At 45.0% G+C, this 20383-nt stretch overlaps 1 pseudogene; it reads left to right on the top strand.

Annotated features, from left to right (window-relative positions):
* Window positions 1-1209: 1209 nt before the first annotated feature.
* LOC147960533 (uncharacterized) lies at window positions 1210-4322 on the top strand (annotated as a pseudogene).
* Window positions 4323-20383: the final 16061 nt, after the last annotated feature.

Raw genomic sequence — 20383 nt, 5'->3', positions numbered from 1 at the left:
CTACACTTGAGTTTGAATGAATTAGGATGATTAGGCAGCCACCTCAGCAACCTCGCTTATGTGTCACTATCTAGGTGTCATTTTTTCTTGAGTTTTAATATTCAACAGACAGACGGGGCACACACTGACAGGCGGGACCCATTTGACAGGTGGGGCCGAGCGCTTAATTCGCCCAAAAAAGATGCACGAGGCGGGACTCGAACCCATGACCTCGCGCTTGGTTTGCTCACATGCTACTGCTGGGCTAGAGAGGGACAGTTGCTCACATCTGGGAGTTTATCTATACATTATATAGAACTACGGCTCTCTCATATCATTGACAAGTGGGACCTTCCGACCAGGTGGCATCGAACAGAGCAACGATTTGCAACACTGATAGGCGGGACCCATTTGACAGGTGGGTGAGCGAGCGTTTAATTCCCTAAAAAATATGCGCTAGCGGGGACTCGAACCCACAACCTCGCGCTGGGTTCGCTCGTTCGTTACCGCTAGGCTAGAGAGAGATTGTTGCTAATGTGTGGGTAGTTTTCCATATAGTATATAAAACCACGGCTCTCACGTATCAGTGATAAGTGGGACCTTTCGACCGGGTGGCAGCGGGTGGCATCGAACAGAGAAACACTTAGCGTCTTTCTAGGTCTTCCGACCAGGTGGCGGCGGGCGGCGGCAGAAGCAACCAGGTGACCTCGCCCACGGCCTCGTGATGGAAGCAACCAGCAGGGGGCGGAGGCGGGGGCGGGGCCGGCAGGGGGCGGAGGCGAGGCAGGGCGTGGAGGCGGGGGCCAATAGAGGCGTAGGCGACCGACGGTGGTGGGGGCTCGCCGAGCATGGGGGACTCGCCGCCGCCGCAAGCACACCTCCCGGTATGCACCCCTCACCTCTTCCCCCCTCTCCTCTCTCGTCACCCGAGCAGTGGGAGATGGGTTTCAGTCAGATGTTCTTCAGCATAGATGAATTTTGTTGATGCACTGTTAGTAGTTAGGAGATAGCTTGCTTGTTCGGTAGATAATTCATAGATGAATTTTCTTGATGTGCTGTTAGCAATTGTTCAGCTTGTTTGTTAAGAATTCTTCAGGCCTTGTGGTTAGGCAATTAGCATATAAAATTTTCTGGAATTTTAGCTTCCATTACTTCCATCCATTTTCATTAATTAATGTTGATGCACTTAGATTGATTTGCTAAGTTGCAACAATTTGTTGTCTTTGGCAGATGGACAGAAGCTGGATTAGAGCAGGACTTAGAAAGTTTTCGAAAGAACATATGAAAGGAGTAGATGATTTCATGGCATTTGTTCGGGCAAATTTTGCCAATGATGCTCACATTCTTTGCCCATGTTGTGAATGCCTCAACCGTCCAAGAATGGCTCAAGGAAGAATGGAAGATCATCTGCTTCTTAATGGGATGTCCAGCACATATGATAGATGGATATATCATGGAGAACCTTTAGACAGACAACCTTAACATTTTGAAGCTGATACAGAGGCCCCTCATATGATGGGTGGTGGTGATGCTGGCATTGATTTCATCGAAAAGGTTTTGCGAGATAATGCTGTTTTGGAGGAAGAGGATGGGCATGAAGATGATAGGATTCCTGACCTATTGAAGGATTTGTATGATGCTGAAGATCGTGCTGATGGACATAAATCGTTGTTTGCTGAGGTGTTAGAGGAGGCGAAGCGCGCAGCTCATGAAGGGGGTAAATTTTCAAGATTTACCTTCACTGTGAAGTTACTCCACATCAAGTCTTTCTACCGGATTAGCAATGCCGCATTCAACGCAATACTCCGTCTTTTGAGCTTGCAATTCCCTGATAGTTGTGTTCCCAGATCTTATGATGAAGCATTGAGCATAATCCACAGGCTGGGGTTAGGTTATGTGTCAATACATGTGTGCCCAAATAACTGTGTCTTGTTTCGGAAGGATTTAGCAAAGCATGACAACTGTCCAAAATGCAATGCATCTAGGTGGAAAGATGCTGATGGGAAGAAGTCAATACCGGAGAAGGTACCGAGGCACTTTCCCTTGATACCAAGGCTGTAGCGGATGTTCATCTCGAAGAAATCATCGCGTGAGGTACAGTGGCACAAGCTGAAGCGGCAACCTGTGGACAATGAGCTGAGCCATCCAGCGGATGGAGAGGCATGGAAAGAGTTTGACCGTATACATTTAGATTTTGCTGTAGATCCAAGGAACATAAAACTTGGCATTGCCACAGATGGGTTTAATCCGTTTGGGAACATGAGCACGTCTTATAGCATGTGGCCAGTTTTTGTGGTGCCGTACAACCTGCCACCATGGGCATGCATGGATCAGTCCAACTTCATGATGTCATTGCTTATCCCGGGTCCAGATTCTCCAGGAAAGGATTTTGATGTCTTTATGGAGCCCCTCGTAGAAGAACTTCTCCAGCTCTGGACTGGTGTACCTACATACGATGCCTTGAGTCCGGAAGAAAAGTTCAATCTACGTGCTGCGATCATATGGTCCATCCATGATGTCCTGGCTCTGCACACTCTGTCTGGGAGGATCACACAGCGGGTTATCAGGCTTGTGTCCATTGTGACAAAGACCCTTGCTCAAAGAGAATAAGGAGCAAGATCTGCTATATTGGGCACCGCCGCTTTCTTCCCCGAAACCATCGCTGGCGAAGAAGCAAAGATTTTAATGATGACAATGAAATCCGTGACAAGCCAGCTGAATTCACTAAAGAAGAGCTGGAGCAGCAACTTGAAAAGGTGAAAGATGTGAGACCAGGAAAGCTGGCGAAGAAAAGAAAGCGTGAGGAAGGTCAATGTTGGGACCAGAGGTCTTGTTTGTGGGACCTGCCATACTGGGCTGATCTGAAATTAAGGCATAATCTCGATGTAATGCACATTGAGAAAAACATATGCGAGAATCTGCTAGGGACGTTTCTGAACATTGAAGGGAAGACAAAGGACACGGTTAGTTCTAGGCTTGATTTGGAGGACATGGGCATAAGAGAAGATTTGCATCTACAGCACAATGAAGATGAAGATTCATTTGAAATTCCACGAGCATGGTATACAATGAATTAAGAACAAAAGCTTGCATTCTGTGAATTCCTAAGAGCGGTGAAATTTCCAGATGGTTATGCTGCTAACCTAGCAAAGTGTGTTACTTCTGATGGATTCAAGCTTTCAGTACTGAAAACCCATGATTGTCACATCCTCCTCCAAAGGATTTTACCGGCGGGCCTCCGAGGAATCATGCACAAGGATATATATGAAGTGGTTGCTGAGCTGGGAAATTTCTTTAGAGAACTGTGCTGCAAAACCCTCAAGTTAACTGTCTTGGAAAGACTTGAAAAAGAAATCCCAATTATTCTTTGCAAGCTCGAGAAGATTTTCCCTCCAGCTTTCTTCACCGTGATGGTCCATTTGGCGATGCACTTACCCAAAGAGGCAATGCTTAGAGGCCCTGTGCAATACGGCTGGATGTACCCAATCGAAAGAAGGCTGCTTACTTGTAAGCGTTATGTGCGAAACACGGCAAGACCTGAAGGTTCTATTGCTGAAGCATATGTCGTTGATGAGTGCTTGACTTTTTTGCTCTAGATACTTTGGTGATGTGGAAACAAGATGGAACCGGCCGAGCAGAAATAGAGAGCGGTCTGATTCGCAAAGTGGTGATGTCTCTGTTTTCAACCATGGTGTGAACTTTCTTGGAGCCTCACAATACTTGGAGGCTGGTGATGAGTATGACAAGATGGTTTTGTTTGTGCTCAGCAATTGCGCCGAGGTTCTACCATATATCGAGTACGTTATATCTTGTGCACTCATTATATATATATATATATATTTTTTTTTGCTTGGGTTGGCACCAGCCTAGTGTTTTAATTCACATGTTTTGCTGGCATTGCAGGAAATGCAAGGAAGAGTTAAATCAGGAAGAAAGCAATATCAATGTTGATAAAAGGGTTGCCAAGGTGTTTGCTAAGTGGTTTAAGAATCATGTGAGATCTTTAGCCACATGTTTTATGTTTTCTGTGTTATTCACCCATTGTTAAATACCATTGTTTGCTAAATGGTTTATTTGTGCAGATTGGAAAGTTGCATGAGGATAAGAAGGTCAGTGATGATCTATTTGCTTTGGCATGCTTACCGGATAAGCGAGTGAGAGTGTATTCAGCATGCATTGCTGACGGTGTCCGGTACCACACCGTTGACCGTGAGGAAAAAAGGAAGACACAGAATAGTGGAATCGTCACTGAGGGGTTACATGATGGTGAGATCGTTGACATCTATGGTCAGTTGAGAAGCATCATAGAGTTGCAGTACAACTCTAGTGGAGGCATCCATTGATCGGTTGTCTTATTTCGCTGTGACTGGTTTGAGCTTGGTAGCAAGAAGAGGAGAGACACTTTTGTCAAATATGATGGCCACTTCAAAAGCATCAACACTGCAAGGTGCTGGTATAAGAGTGATCCCTTTATTCTAACAACACAAGCAACAATGGTGTTTTATCTGCCAGACACTCTTTTGCACGGAAAATGGCGAGTTGTGCAAAACTTTCAGCGCAGACACTTGTGGAGTGTGACTGAAACTGAAGTGGAAAAGGGCCCCGGTGATGGTAGACTAACATACCAAGATGATGACTCTACGGAAGTTCTGTTGCAAGCTGATGATGACTCTACAGAAGTTCTGGTGCAAAGCAGAGTGCGAAGGGACCGGGAACGCGTGATCGTTGGTGCTGCAACAGTTGAAGGCATCAAGAAAAGAAGAAAGGTGGTAGAGGATGGACATGAAAGCGAGGATGGGGAAAACTGGACTGATCATACTATGATGCAATATTGTAGTGATGATGAGGAAAACAGGAGTGGGCATAGAGTTCCTTGTTTTCATATCGACGATGATGAGTAGCGAATGGACTGGCAAAGGTAAATACTATTACTTAATGTTCTTTGTTTTGGTATCTATGGGACTGGTGACCTGATGTGATCAATCTTCTCTCCAGGTAGAAAAATCCTTGAAGATTCTAGGATCAAAATGATGATCCTGATGGTTGTAGCAAGATGATGATCCTGATGGTTGTAGCAATAGTGATGTAGTTATCCTGATTCACAGTGCTTTAAGATTCCAGTAGCAAAATTGAGATGTTATGCTTGCTGTTTTGACCTGAATTGAGATGTTATTGTAGCTGTTATGCTTGCTGTCAAAATGTTGTCTTGTAATGCAAAAGATTGCAAAATGATCATATAGAAGATTTTTTGAACATCTTTAGTTCAAGTTTTGGTCAGAATGTTGTCTTGTAGTTGTTGTGATCATTTAGTAGTTGTTGTGATCATCTTGTAGTTGTTTTGGTCAGAATGTTATCTTGTAGATGCTATTGTAACTGAATTTTGGTCAGAACTGAAGATGCTATTTTAACTGAATTTTGCTTCAACTGAACCCATTTCATTGTGAGCAAAAAAATATGCGCCATCGAGGACTCGAACCCACGACCGTGCCCTCGTTTCACTATGTTTCTCCAACTGGGCTAGGACGAGGCTATTAGTCTTCCACTCTATGCCAACCTTTTTGAATATATCAAACTAGTCAAGTATGAAGCACACACCTCACTGACAAGTGGGCCACTCTACCCACTCGCTGACAAGTGGGCCATTTTGCTATTGTACCCAAGCTACCAAAAATATGCGCGTGGCCAAAAAATATGCGCGTGCGGGGGCTCGAACCCACGACCGTGCGCTTATTTCACTGTGTTTCGACCACTGGGCTAGGAAGAGGCTGTTGGTTTTGTAATCTATTCCCACCCATTTTAATATATCAAACCAGTCACGTAGCAAACACCGAACTCGCTGATAAGTGGACCCGCTCCCTCTCTTTTCCCCACTTCTCCTCACCACTCGACCCGCTCCTCCTCTCCATCGACGGCGCCGCCCACCGCTGCCGGCTCCTTCCTCTCCCACCGCCGGCCTCCCCACCACCGCCGGCTCCTTCCTCTCCCACCGCCGCCGACTCCTTCCTCTCTCTCTCGAGGTATGCATCCTTCCTCTCTCTCTCCTTCCTGGTTGGATTAGTTTTCTGCTACTGGTTAGATTAGGGTTCTTGCCGTCGCCTAGATTGGATTAGATTAGATAGGGATTGGATTAGATTAGGGTTTGATTTGGTTAGGGTTTGATTGGGACTGCATTAGATTAGATTAGGGTTGGATTATTAGGGATTGGATTATGTTTCCTCACAGATGTTCTTTAATAGATAGATGCTCCTTTCCAGCTAATATAGCATTGGAGGTGAGTTATTACTATGGCTTGCTTTAACCAATGTTGTCCAGGTCCTTCATCATCCAGTGTTGTCGTCATAGCAGGGCTTCATTGTCCATTTGTACATATGAACTGCATTTGTACAGTAGTTAATTCTCTTAAGATAAGTTGTAATGCATGTTTGTCCTTGGGTGTATCTGGCATATTCTGAATATTAAGTGAAAAAGAAGCTTGTCTCTGTACACATTGTTGTTTCTTTTGCCTAGAATCATGGGATGTGGTCTCTGAATTTTTTTTGTGGAATTCTGTATGGTTTATTTTGACGATGAAGAGATGAATGCCAAAGCATGTTGGATGCTGCTAGTTTTATCTTGAGAAACTAGAGGCATCACAAACAAATGGATGTGTTTTTGCATTGAAGCAACTGGCAAGAGGATTATATTGAGGCAGTGAGACACTAGTGTGTTCTAATTTGTTTTTCTTTTTGTAATGTTTTACCCGAGTGGCTAAGCACTGCTATGTAGGTGTACAAATACAATGTGATCATGCTAAGCACTGCTATGTTGGTGCTTATGTTCTGATGTGTACAAATACAATTCTATCTAGGTGTTTGCACTGCTAAGAGTTTCTTGGTCTCTTGTTTTTTCTGTTTTGATGTTATATTCATAGAAGTTTGCATATGTGTGCATCATGTAATGTGATCATGCTAGCTCAAATGATCATAATCTATTGATGATGCATGAAGTATTTCCTGCTATAATTTTCTTCAGTCACACTGTTGTTTTGCTGTGCTTGATAAACCTGAGACTTCTTTCTATTGTAATATTGAAACTGTTGTTTTGCTGTACACTATTGGTCCATTTATAATACATATGGTTCTGGTCAATTTATAGTAGATATGGTTCTGGTCAATTTATATTGCTGTGTTCTGGTCAATTTATAGTAGATTTTATTGTTGTTGCTGTTGGTGGTCACCTGATGATGTTGCTGTTGCTGTTGATGTTGATGTGCTTGTTTTAGTGTTAGTTTACTATGCTATTGATGTTGATGTGCTTGTTTAATTTACAATGCTGCTTTTCAGATAAGTGAGATGGCTGGCTTGGAAAGTTTCGAGTTCTTCGAGATCGTAATTGAGAAATCTTGCAGTAGGCAGGTATATTTATCATCACTCATTTCTTTATCATCACTCTGCTATCTAGTTCTTGATTGCCACAATTAACCACTGCTTGACCCTCACTGTAGAGGCTGCCTGACAAGTTTGCGAAGATGCTCGCCGGCCGTGAGCCCCACAAAGTGAAGCTGCGGGAGGCCGGCAGCGGGCTTCATAGGCTGTGGGAAGTGTTGGTGGTGTTTGATGGTGAAGACCACATGTACCTAGGGCCCGGCTGGGAGCATTTAGCCCGCGCCCATGAGCTATAGCTCGGGTACTTCCTTGTCTTCTGCTACGACGGCGACGCCATGTTCACCGTGAAGATGTTCGACAACACCATGTGCCGCATGTACTACCAGCACGACGATGATGCCAGTAAGCTCTCTGCCTCTCTTCTTCCTGTCCTTTTGGCTTCCTCTACCAGCACGACGACAACACCATGTTGACACTTTGTTGCATTTGGCCAGGCAATGGGAGCAGCAGCGGGGATGACGGGGAGCAGAGCGGGGATGACGACGTGGAGCAGAGCGGGGATGACGAGCAGAGCGAGGATGACGAGGAGCAGAGCGGGGATGACGAGGAGCAGAGTGGGGATGACGAGGAGCAACCTATTCTGGCTGACGACAAACATGCTATGGTGGTGGCTGATGACGACCCTGCTATGGTGGTGGCGGATGACGACCTTGCTATGGTGGTGGCGGACGACGACCATGCTATGGTGGTGGCGGACGACGACCTCGCGATGGTGGTGGCGGACGACGACCTCGCGATGGTGGCGGCGCCTGCAATCCCACAGCTTGGCAACAGGACCATGCCAATTGTGGTAGAGGAGTACATCCGCGTTGGGATTCGCCACTCTGAGCGCATCAGGTTGATGAAGGAGAAGAAGGAGGAGTGAAGGTGTTAAGAAGGTGTTCAACATGTTAGGTTTAAGCTTGTTAGTGTAATATGAACATGTCAATGTTAAGTATGTCAGGTTTAATTTTGTGCATGCTCATGGATGCTGTATGACAGTGTCATCTAAACAAGTCATGTTTTTAACAATGAATATTCAGTTTGGTAATTGATGGGAATTGAAATTTTTTATGCATGCTCATGGATGAAAGATAAAATTATGGGTTTTTGTGCATGCTCATGTATGAAACAATATAAGTTTCATTTTTTGAATGCTAAAAACATGACTCAAACCCTAGCCATGGACGACTGCCATGACTAAATCCGCCGGTTTTTGAAAACGCCGTAAAAATTCAAAGGGTGTGTCTAGGGCACATCTAGATGTGCTCTAGTTATTGCACATCTAAGTGAGTGAATCAAGCATAAAGAGAAAAGAAAAAAGAAAAAGGAAAATATCCACACGAATCTCGACGTAAGATCAATGCCATAGGACTTAGATGTGCAATACTTATGGCACATCTAGATGTGCTTTAGCAAAACTGAAATTCAAAAACCGTTTTCATTTTTTGAATGCAAAAGACATGCGTTTTTCGTGAAGCGGCTACAAGGAGGGGCACCCCAAACGGCGCCATTCCATGTCTATCTCAAAGTAGACCCTATTTTACGGACGGTCACCAAAAAGCATGCATTTCCGACCCTCGTAGCTACTCCCGGCAATTCGGACCACCTTCGGCCGATTCAGCTGGAACCGGCTGGAATTTGAACTGAGGGTCCTCCATAGCTTGCCCGTTATTTTCACTAAAAATGCTTTTTAGCTTCACAGGTAGGCATTTCATCACAGAATCGACAACATATTTGCACGGCTCAAACCATAGCCACGGACGGTCGCCGCGACGAAATCGGCCGGTTTTTGAAAACACCGTAAAAAATTCAAAAAAATGGGAGACCTCCGCGTCACATCATCAAATGTGGCCTACCAACTAGAAAAAAATACTAAACTTGCAATACCGGCGTTTTCTTGAAAAAGTGTTCTCAAAAACGACCTACCATGAACGAAGATTCATGGCTTTCAAGCCAAACTAGCAATGATATGGCCGCATCCGTTGAATAGTTTCGGATAATATGCCCAAATTAGGCGCATGCCTCTGTATTGTGATGGCAAACAATGTTGCCAAAGCGAGGTTCCAACTTGTTTAACAAAAAAAACTGTTTTTCATTTTTTGAATGCAAAAGACATGCGTTTTTTGTGAAGCGGCTACAAGGAGGGGCACCCCAAACGGCGCCATTCCATGTCTATCTCAAAGTAGACCCTATTTTACGGACGGTCGCCAAAAAGCATGCATTTCCGACCCTCGTAGCTACCCCCGGCAATTCGGACCACCTTCGGCCGATTCAGTTGGAACCGGCTGGAATTTGAACTGCGGGTCCTCCATAGCGTGCCCGTTATTTTCACTAAAAATGCTTTTTAGCTTCACAGGTAGGCATTTCATCACAGAATCGACAACAGATTTGCACGGCTTAAACCCTAGCCATGGACGGCCGCTGCGACGAAATCGGCCGATTTTTGAAAACACCGTAAAAAATTAAAAAAAAATCAAAAAATGGGAGACCTTCGCGTCACATCATCAAATGTGGCCTACCAACTAGCAAAAATACTAAACTTGCAATACCGGTGTTTTCTTGAAAAAGTGTTCTCAAAAACGACCTACCATGAACGAAGATTCATGGCTTTCAAGCCAAACTAGCAATGATATGGCCGCATCCATTGAATAGTTTCTGATAATATGCCCAAATTAGGCGCATGCCTCCATCTTGTGATGGCAAACAATGTTGCCAAAGCGAGGTTCCAACTTGTTTAACAAAAAAACCGTTTTTCATTTTTTTAATGCAAAAGACATGCGTTTTTCGTGAAGCGGCTACAAGGAGGGGCACCCCAAACGGCGCCATTCCATGTCTATCTCAAAGTAGACCCTATTTTACGGATGGTCGCCAAAAAGCATGCATTTCCGACCCTCGTAGCTACTCCCGGCAATTCGGACCACCTTCGGCCGATTCAGCTGGAACCGGCTGGAATTTGAACTACGGGTCCTCCATAGCTTGCATGTTATTTTCACTAAAAATGCTTTTTAGCTTCACAGGTAGGCATTTCATCACAGAATCGACAACAGATTTGCACGGATCAAACCCTAGCCACGGACGGCCGCCGCGACGAAATCGGCCGGTTTTTGAAAACACCATAAAAATTCAAAAAAAATCAAAAAAATGGGAGACCTCCGCGTCACATCATCAAATGTGGCCTACCAACTAGCAAAAATAATAAACTTGCAATACCGGTGTTTTCTTGAGCTACTCGGTATGATTTTAACCATGATTTCTACAAAGTTTACAAAAAACCCTATTTTTTCTACACCCAAACCCAAAAGGATTTCCCTCCCACACCAAAATTTTCCCTCCACCAAAATTTCCCTCTCCCAAAATTTCCCTCCACTCCCTCCACTCCCTCTCCCACTACCAGGCGGGTCCCACCACTCCCTCTCCCACTAACACGCGGGATCCCCTCCCCTCCCAAAATTTCCCCATTCCCCTCCCCTCTCCCCGACGAACCCTAGCTTCTCCCTCCCCGAGCCGCCCGGCCGACGACCACTCCCTCCCCTGCTCCGTGCCGCCCCGCCGCCCATCCTCTGCTCCGCCCCTCCATTCCCCACTTGCCAGCCTCGACGAATCCCCCGTCCCCTCTCCCCACCTCGCAACCCTAGCCCCTCCCCCTCTGCTCCGCCCCGCTCTGCTCCCCGACGATGAATCGCCGCTCCGCTCCTCTACATCGACGACGGTGGTGACAAGAGGGTAGACGCGAGCAACGACTGCGACAGGAGCCACCGCTGCATCATCTACAACACGACGACAAGTACTCCCCTCATTAGGGTTAGGATTTTCTAGTGGTTCGATGGATCTCATGGTGCATCTTCTAGGGTTAGGATCTCATGGTGCATCTTCTAGGGTTAGGATCTCCTGATGGTTAGGGTTAGGATCTCTTGGTGGTTAGGGTTCTTCTTCATGGGGATGGGGATGGGGATGGATTCATGGGGTTAGGATTAGTGGGATGATATCCTTCTTGTTCATGGGGTTAGGGTTCATGTCGTTGGTAATGTGATTTTGAGATGGGGATGGATTCATGGGGTTAGGGTTTTGTGGGGAGTTGGTTCTTTAATCTAGATTTTGTATGCTCTATTTTGATTTTGCATCCTTGTCAATGTCGTTGCTTGATGTTTTGTGTTGTCATGTGGATGCCCTGTGGCAGCTCATCCATGGCCTTGTTTGTCATGCAGGTCATTGAGCAGCATCAGGAGGAGGAGCTCAAGCACGGCTACCACAAAATCAGGTTTTTGTCCATGTCCATCTCCCTTTGCTGCCAATCCTTGTTATGGTTTGTTAATCTTTACTTGTCAGAGTGTATTACTTCAGAGCCATTTGCTTTGTTAATCCTTGTTATGCTTTGTTAATCTGTAGTCATAGCGATTTGCTTGCTTGATGACATTGAAGTTGATGTCTGTAAGAGGTCGTTTGTAGCCATACTAATAGTTAACATGATGTAGTAGTTTTCTCTTTGGAATCCCTAGCAGGTACTAAAGTTTTGGATTATATTGCATATTCCTTTAAAATTTACTTGGCTAGTTTAGTGCCACCTCTTGAGTTAAATAAGAACCTGGAGTAAGCTATTGTGCTGTAATTGTTGTGCCATTGTGTGAAGTAGTGATATCCATTTGCATCTTCGTAGAAATGGCTACATGTTCTTTGAGAAATCTTCCTTTGAAGACTTCTCCCTGTTTTGTATTTGGTAGAACAAGGATGTTATTCTTTTTGGGTGTTCGATTTGTTTTGCTTGCTGTGGCACTCTGTTATTTGTTCTTGATTATGGTCGCCACTAAATCTAAAGCTCTGTAGTTGTTGTTCCCATGCTATCTAGGGTTTGTAGGTTCCCATTCATGTTTGGTTTCTATCTTGTGAGCTCCTGCCATGCTTTGGTTTACATATAGAAAGCTTTCTGCTCACTGTACTAATAGAGTAGTTCATGTAGGTGTGATATATGCTCTCTGGGTTGGTCTAGTTAATTCATGGTGTTCATTACTAAATGATTAAGTCCATCTGCCATTACTATGAGCTATACTAATACTAGCACGAGACATTGCCATTCCTGCGAGCTATACTAATACTAAATGATTAAGTCCATCTGCCATTCATGATGTACCTGATAGTGTTGTCACAGTACCAATCATATACTGTAGACCATTGTGCTATACTAATACTAGCACGAGACGTTGTCAGATTTACCACATGATGTATATGTGATCATGTGGGGACTGGGAAAGGAAAGAGAGCGCGGGGTGGGCTCTATCAGCAGTACATGCTTAATTAGGGTTTCCATCAACAGTACTTGCTAGTATTAGTATAACTTGGAGAAGAAGCTACTTGCTTGCTTATTAATTAGGCTTTGTATCAATAGTACTTGCTTGCTTCTCTTCAATTTCCTTCATTGCTTGCTTGTTTCTATCAGTAGCACTTTGCTTGCTTGCTTGCTTGCTTGTATTAGTAGCACTTATGCACTTTGCTTACTTGCTACTAATGTACATGCATGCTTGTTTAGTGCACTTACATGTTTTCTTAATTAATGACACTAGATCACTGTATTGTTTATCCATCAAGTTTGTTTCACATGTATTACATGTATGTGCATGATGATCCAAATGCTTTCCTTTATTGATACAAGTGCATCATTTTACTTTATCCCGGTTGTATCTCATTGTTGTTTATTCTATTTTGCAAGCACCACCTCAAGATCATCCATGGCAAGGAGGACAAGGTCAAGCATGAGGCCAACCGTTGGTATGCAACTTGCTCCTTGTGGTTATACTGTCAGTTTCATAAAATCTGTGTCTTAATATGCTAAGTGAAATGTATTGCTGCAATCTGAATAAGCTGGCTTAATTGTGCCTATGTGCTGTTAGTCTTCCTTACCTGAATAACTAGGATTAAATGATAATAAAATTTCATAAGATATGTTTGGCTGCCTGTCCATGCATTCCAAACATTCACCTAATAGTTACGTTTCCTTTATCATGCAAAGAAGAGCCTCTCACCGAGTACGAGAAGGTTAGGGCTAGAAATATCATGAGGAACAATCGGATGTTCCAGTCCCTTGGCATCGGTACAATAGCATCGATGATTAGGAAAACAAATGGTGTACAAGAAGGTAGAAGTGGTGAGGTTCAAGAGGGTAGTGGAGTTATCAATGATGACCCAGAGTACAATCCTATGGAGGATGAAGTTATTGATGGAGAGGAAGTGGATGATGTTGTAGTCAACAAGATTGTTAAGGTGCAAACTCTGTCTTGCTTGGAGGGTTGGGGTTCTGTTATTCTATGTTATTCCTTGTGCTCACATATTTCTCTTGTGATCTAATGCTTTTTTCCATGCTGTTTATATGAGGCACTGAAGGAATCTAGGACGAAGAGGCCTGATGTTAAGAAGGTAGTCAGCAAGAAGAACAAGAGCTCAGAAACATCTGCTGCAATGCCTCCACGAAGGGTGATGGCCCCAGCTCCAGGACAAAAAAAGAGGATCCTGGAACCCGATGAACCTGCCCTTGATAGAGTCACAAGGCAGAAAGCAAGGATGGCGACTGCGACGGACCATCGGGAAAGTATGCTGCGCATGGACTCTCAGACCTCGGTGCAAACGAGTGATGAGTTGCCGCCCATGGATGAAGGAACCACTCTCAGCATGGATGGAAGTGGCACTGTTTGCCTAGATGAAGCAGGAACCATCTGCATTGATGAAGCAGGCACTGTCCACACAGACCTCAGCCCTATTTCACCTTCTATTGATAAGAATGCTTTCATCAATGAAGAAGAACAGCAGCTTGTGCTTCAATCACGCAAGTTGACCTTTGCAATGCTATCTTTTACTAGTGCATTTTCCAAATGGAATGATCATGTATGCTTTTGTCGATTCCTGCATTTGTCGATTTCTATTCTAATTTATGAGTTCAGTTTCATTTTCAGATGCAATGACTCCCAAGACTAGACTTAGAAAGGGCAAAGGGCTAGAGAGGATCACCAAGTCGCTTGGTAGCAAGGTGCCTACCCAAATTGCCGAAGGGATGATTCGTCCAGAGAAGCCTCTGCAGGCAGCAAAGCTTGCTTCTGAGTGTGGACTCGTTGCAAAAAGCCATCTTCCGGTTCTTCCTCACTTCAAGCTATACAAAAAAAATGCTAGTCTATTGGAGCACTACATTGGGAAAGTTGCTGTAAGCTACTTGTTTCATAGTTAATGTGCTATCTATTTTCTGTTACACCTATGCATGATCACTAATATTGTTCCTACCTTGTTTGCTATCTTGGTAGGCAAATTTTGAGATTAACACGGACTCAGAGACCATCAAGACCTCGTGCAAAGATATTCTGCAGAAATATTCAAAGAACAGACACCATCAGATCAAGAAGTATTTTGAGACCGTAGCCGCAAATAAAGTCAGCATTAAGTCTCCGGTGCCTGATCTAACGGATGGTGAATGGCAAGCTCTGGTGGAGATGTGGTCTACCCCAAGACACAAGGTTTGTCTCTGCTTTGTTTGATGCTTTATCTTCTGCACATGATATGCTAGTGCTAGATCATGCTGGCAGTATGCTTTTTTGTAGGAAACCTGTGTGTCGAACAAGATGAATCGAGAAAAAGTCGTGTACAATCACAGAACTGGTTCCAGGCACTACACAGCACACATTTTTGCCACTGTGAGAACTCTTCTCTAGAGACCTTACCGTTTGATCCTCATTGAATAACATTTCTGATTCTTGCTGAATAACATTTTGATTTTTGTTGAAAAACATTTTAGAAAGAAGAGCGTAAGGGTGAGGAGCTATCTGCGATTGACTTGTTTAAGGCCACCCACAATAGCAAGAAGCACGGGTTTTCGGAGCCAGTCAAGACTGCTATAGTAAGTCACTCCATGCTTTGCCCTGTTTGATTCACAGCCAGGTTTGATGCTTTGATGATTTGATGTTGTTTGATTCGGAGCCAGTCAAGAACACACGCTATGTTCCATGCTTTGATGTTGTTTGATAGTTCAACAAAGATATCAGAACTTGTTGTAGCTATTTGATGCATTTTTTATGATATGATGAAATTTGATCTGAATGTTAGTTTGATGATCAGCTCACTCGGGAAGCCATCTTATATAGAACCACCATTCTAGGCTTAATGAAGTGATCATATTGTTCCAATTGCATGTCTCCAGGTCACTAGTCATCATCTTCTTGTATAGATTTTGTGTACTGGTTTCGTTACTTCAAATAATCCATTTGTGTGTTGGTTTGGTTTCTCTTGCTTGGTTTGGTTTGCAAAATGTGAAATAGATCTCCCACTAATGCCTATCATTTTCCTCCATATGCTAGCTTGAGATGGAAAAAATGAAGGACGCACCGGTACCAGAAGGTGAAGAGCCAAAGTCTGTTGTTGAAATTGTCGAACAAGTCCTCAAGACCGAAGTCAAGCAAAGCACATTCCTCAAAAATGTTGGGCTCCAGTCATCTAGGAACAACTCCGGCAAAGCAACAACTGAAGTTGTTGCTCATGTTCGTGACCTTGAGCAAAAGCTGGAGAGGTCCGAGCTTCAAGCTGAAGTGATGCAAGAAGAATTGGCGGCAATCAAGATGAAGGCGGAAGAATCTGAAGCTGCACGCGACAAGGAACTTGAGCTGTTGCGCAAGAAGTCTCAAGAGCAGGAAGAGCAGTTAGCCCACTTGATGGCTCTCTTTGGAGCTAAGGCAGTTTGATGGCTGTGCAGTTTGTCTTTGAGCTGCTAAGGTAGTTGCATTGCTGCCTAGTTTGATGGCTGTGAACCTCTTTGTCTTTGAGCATTTTGTTGCATTGCTGCCTAGTTTGAACCTGTGAAGTTATGTGAACCTGTGAAGTTATGTGATATAGTGAACCTGTGAAGTTATGTGATCTTGTGAACCTCTGTTTATTTTCTGTGAAGTTATGTGGATCACTTGTGCACCTGGGCCTTGCTGTTTGAACCTGGGCTTGTGGATCACTTGTGCACCTGGGCCTTTCTGTTTATAGTTATGCAAAATAAGAACCTGGGCTCTAAAAAGGCCGAGGCCCAAACAAGATTTAGACTAAAAAGGCTTGGGCCTAAAAAAAGAAATGACTGTAATAAAATTTTTTACAAAAGGCTGCATAACACAAAATAAAAAGGCCAAGGCCCAAATTCGAACTAGACTAAAAAGGTTGTGGCCCAAAACAATAGTGGAATATAAAAAAATTCATCAGAAAAAGGCTCCATTCCCAGAAAATAAAAGGCCAAATTATTGGGCCAGGCCCATGCAGATAAGCAAAATAAAGAGAAAAAAATTTAAATGGGCTGAATTATTGGGCTTGGCCCATCAAGACGGCTGAAATGGACCGGGCTGATTCTATTTTACGACCTTTTCATTTGGTCGTAAGTCTGCCACGTCAGCTTGCCACGGTGGATCTGACGTGGTGTGGTCGGACTGCTAGTGACCAAAACAGTTGGTCGTTAAATCTACGACCTTTTTTTGGTCATAAACGTTTGCGACCATTCCAGAAGAAAGGTCGCTATAGTCAGTTTATGATGGCCAGCTTTTGACCTTATGTTTTTGGTCGCAAAAAGGTCACAAATGGAAATTTGTGACCATTCAGTGACCAATAGTGGTGGTCACAAGTTGACATATTTCTTGTAGTGTAGGCAGGAACTTCCAGAGGACCAAAATGAGGCACGCTGCATAGTGCGGCGATCTAAGGCCTATAGGGTCCACGAGGGAGAATTGTAGAAAAAAAGCACCACCGGAGTCCTTCAAAGGTGCATCTCCGAAGAGGAAGGGCGGAACCTTTTGGTAGAAATCCACGCCGGACTCGGCGGTCACCACGCCGCAGCCCGGGCTCTTGTAAGCAAGGCCTTCCGTACAAGATTCTATTGGCCAATGGCCCGGGCAGATGCACAGGACTTGGTCCAACATTGCGCCGGTTGCCAGCTCTTTGCAAATCAAAGCCACATGCCACCCACCGCCCTCCAAAAAATCCCCATTACGTGGCCCTTCGCGGTCTGGGGGGCTTGACATGGTTGGACCCCTTAAAGGGGGAACCCACAAGAAAAAATACTTACTGGTCATGGTGGATAAATTCACCAAATGGATAGAGGCCAAACCTGTTAAATAGCCGAATCTGGACCAGTGATAGACTTCATATCTAGGGTTGTACACCGTTATGGCGTCCCCCATAGCATCATCACTGACAACGGCACAAACTTCACAACCGATGAGGTAAAACTCTGGTGCAGCAAAATGGGCATCAAGCTCGATTATGCTTCAGTCTATCACCCACAAACCAATGGCCAAGTCGAGCGAGCAAACGGTCTTATAATGAGTGGCATTAAACCCAGATTAGTGCGTTCCTTAACGGAGTCTAACACGCACTGGGTAGAGGAGCTCGACTCCGTACTCTGGGGGCTGTGGACCACGCCGAATCATAGTACCGGATACACAACCTTCTTTATGGTGTAGGGCGCATAGGCAGTCTTGCCCTGTGACATAATTCATGACTCACCTCGAGTGCGCATGTTCGAAGAAAGAGAAGCCGAGCTCGATCGGCAGGACAGTCTGGACACCCTGGAGGAGGAGCGCTATGTAGCCAAAGCTCGTTCCGCATTTTATCAGCAACAGGCTCGCAGATACCAAAGCAGAGAAGTACGGGCCAAAACTTATAACGTTGGCGAACTAGTTCTACGCCTGCCGGATAAGAAAAAGAACAAGCTCGAGCCTAAATGGGAAGGTCCCTTCATTATTGACCAAGTTTTGACCGGTGGAGCGTGCCGACTGCGGGATGCATCGACTAGTCGACTCGAGCCGAACCCATGGAACGCGGCCAGGCTCCGAAGATTCTACGCCTAGCGTCGGACCCTATGTTCATCCCCTCCCTTTGTCCATTTTTTGCATATACATTATCTGTCTTGTTTTTCTTTCTTCCTTTCTTTTATTATTTCTCTAGGCCTTTAAGGGCCAACTTGTGCCTCTCTTGCACATTATAGATGCGCTAGCTGCGCCCATAATACCTGGGGGCTTCTTTCACAGAAGCTTAATTATTTATCTGGGCCTCAGGCCCCGAACATGTGTCATGCTTCCGCATGTACCTTTTTTCGCCATTATATGCATCGATATGACTTAAGTTTTGGCCAAGATGGGTTGCCTGGCTCTTGTATTTATGCCCTACGTTCCCGTTAATTCGGCTAGGGCATAAGGGGAGCACCTCTGTGATTGTTACTACCGGGTCAGCTGGACATGTACCTCAGACTGGGTGAAGCCGAAAGCTAGCGTTCTTAAGGGAATATTCGGCCGGTGAACAAAAGATGATTTTTATTTATTGTCCATATCTGCCCCTAGATGTTTTTTCTTGCCTTTCCTATCACAGTCCGGACATGCACTTTAGGGCATGCTTACCCAGGGAAAGGAACCCTTAACGGAACTATTCTCCCTGGAAGATGTTTCTTACTACCCATGTAATATAACATAACTAGTTGGGCACCTGTCTGTTCAAGCACTAATGACCCCTACGCCTGGTCTCCACGCATACCCCAGTTCTTATATAACTGAGCGGGTATTCGGACACACTCTGGACTATCGGGTCCCGAGGTTGAAGCAAAAAGGTCCGCCAAGACAAATGATCTACAATCTGGCTAGAAGGCATTATACATGTCACTTTCATTACATAGCCATGCAGACTGACTAAATTCCTCTTCTATACCATCCAACAGGCGGTCTAGCTTACAATCCTGTTGGGAATACTTTGCGGCTAATTCTACTTGCTCATAAACTAAGCTAACGGGGATCTCTTTTCCGTCGGGCCCCACAGGTCCGACCTCGGCCATGTGATTTGGGTCTGCCTTGGTATACCGCGTCTTTGCCATGGCCCAGGCTTCTCTAGCACCCTGTCGACAGGCCGATATCTTCCATAATCGGAAGCGCCGCCGTGCTCCCTTGAGCTTCCCGGCAAGCTCTGCAACACCCTCTGGCAGGGAGACGGACGGCCACAAGGCCTGGGCAGCACCCTGCATCACCTGCCGAACTTGTTCGTCTAGATGTGACCGCTTGGATAGAAGATCACCCGCAGACCTGGGCATTTCCTCCGCGGGACGACCCGTCAGCATACCTATAGACATGACGCTGTTAGTCGGCTTCTTCGCTGAACTCCTTTAAAAGGATTCCTTCAAGCACTTACTGAAAATGCCGCGCCGAAGCCACTTATTCTCCTTCTCGGAGTCTGCAAGCTGGCCTCGAACATCTTTTAGTTCCACGCTCAGCTTAATATTGGCATCTTGGAGATTGTTTTTCTCCCGCCTAACCTCAGTCAGCACGCGTTTGCCAGCCTCTAGCTGTCGCATAACATGCTGGTCCTCCGGATTTTCTCCGGATTCATCTGCAACATCTATTGTTAGATCTGCAGCCATGCCGCACATTATATGGTAACCATCATTCTTTAAAGTAAATGTTACTAGCAGGTGACTTTTTCGATTCCTGCAATGCGGCCACAGTAGCCCACAGTTGGGTCTTGCATTCCTCTAGCTCCTATGACAGCCTAGTATTCTTCTCTGTAAGAACCTGCACAATAAAGATGATCCTTAAATCAGTTCTACTAACTGTTTCAAGTCTCAGGGGCTACTGATACATATAAATCGTCAGATTTACTTACCCGTATGTCCTTTACATACTGATCCGTGGCTCTGGCTAGACCATCTTGAGCAGCTCGGAGGTACGCCTCTCCAGAATTGAAGGCATCAAATGCCTCTGGTGAGAAACAAGCATCAGGGAGTATGGCCCGGCGGCGCCTATGATTCATGGCACTTTCCACTTCTGAGTTTGTAGTGGACAATCTATCCGCATCCTCTATAGGGGTATTATCTGGCGCCCGCCCCATATCGGCTTCCGCCTCTATGTCCGGTCCTGGCGCCCGACTAGTGGAAGCATGATTAGTAGCATCGCCGGACATATTCCGGTGAGCGTTTTTTCTGTTAAAGAAACACAAGCGTCATTATATTTCAAGAAAGACGA

Source organism: Triticum urartu, chromosome 7A, assembly GCF_056163025.1.
Source record: "Triticum urartu cultivar PI428250 chromosome 7A, HENAU_Tu73, whole genome shotgun sequence".
NCBI lineage: Eukaryota > Viridiplantae > Streptophyta > Magnoliopsida > Poales > Poaceae > Triticum > Triticum urartu.
The sequence above is the reverse complement of the archived record's forward strand: the minus strand, read 5'-3'. Positions and strand labels throughout refer to the sequence as shown.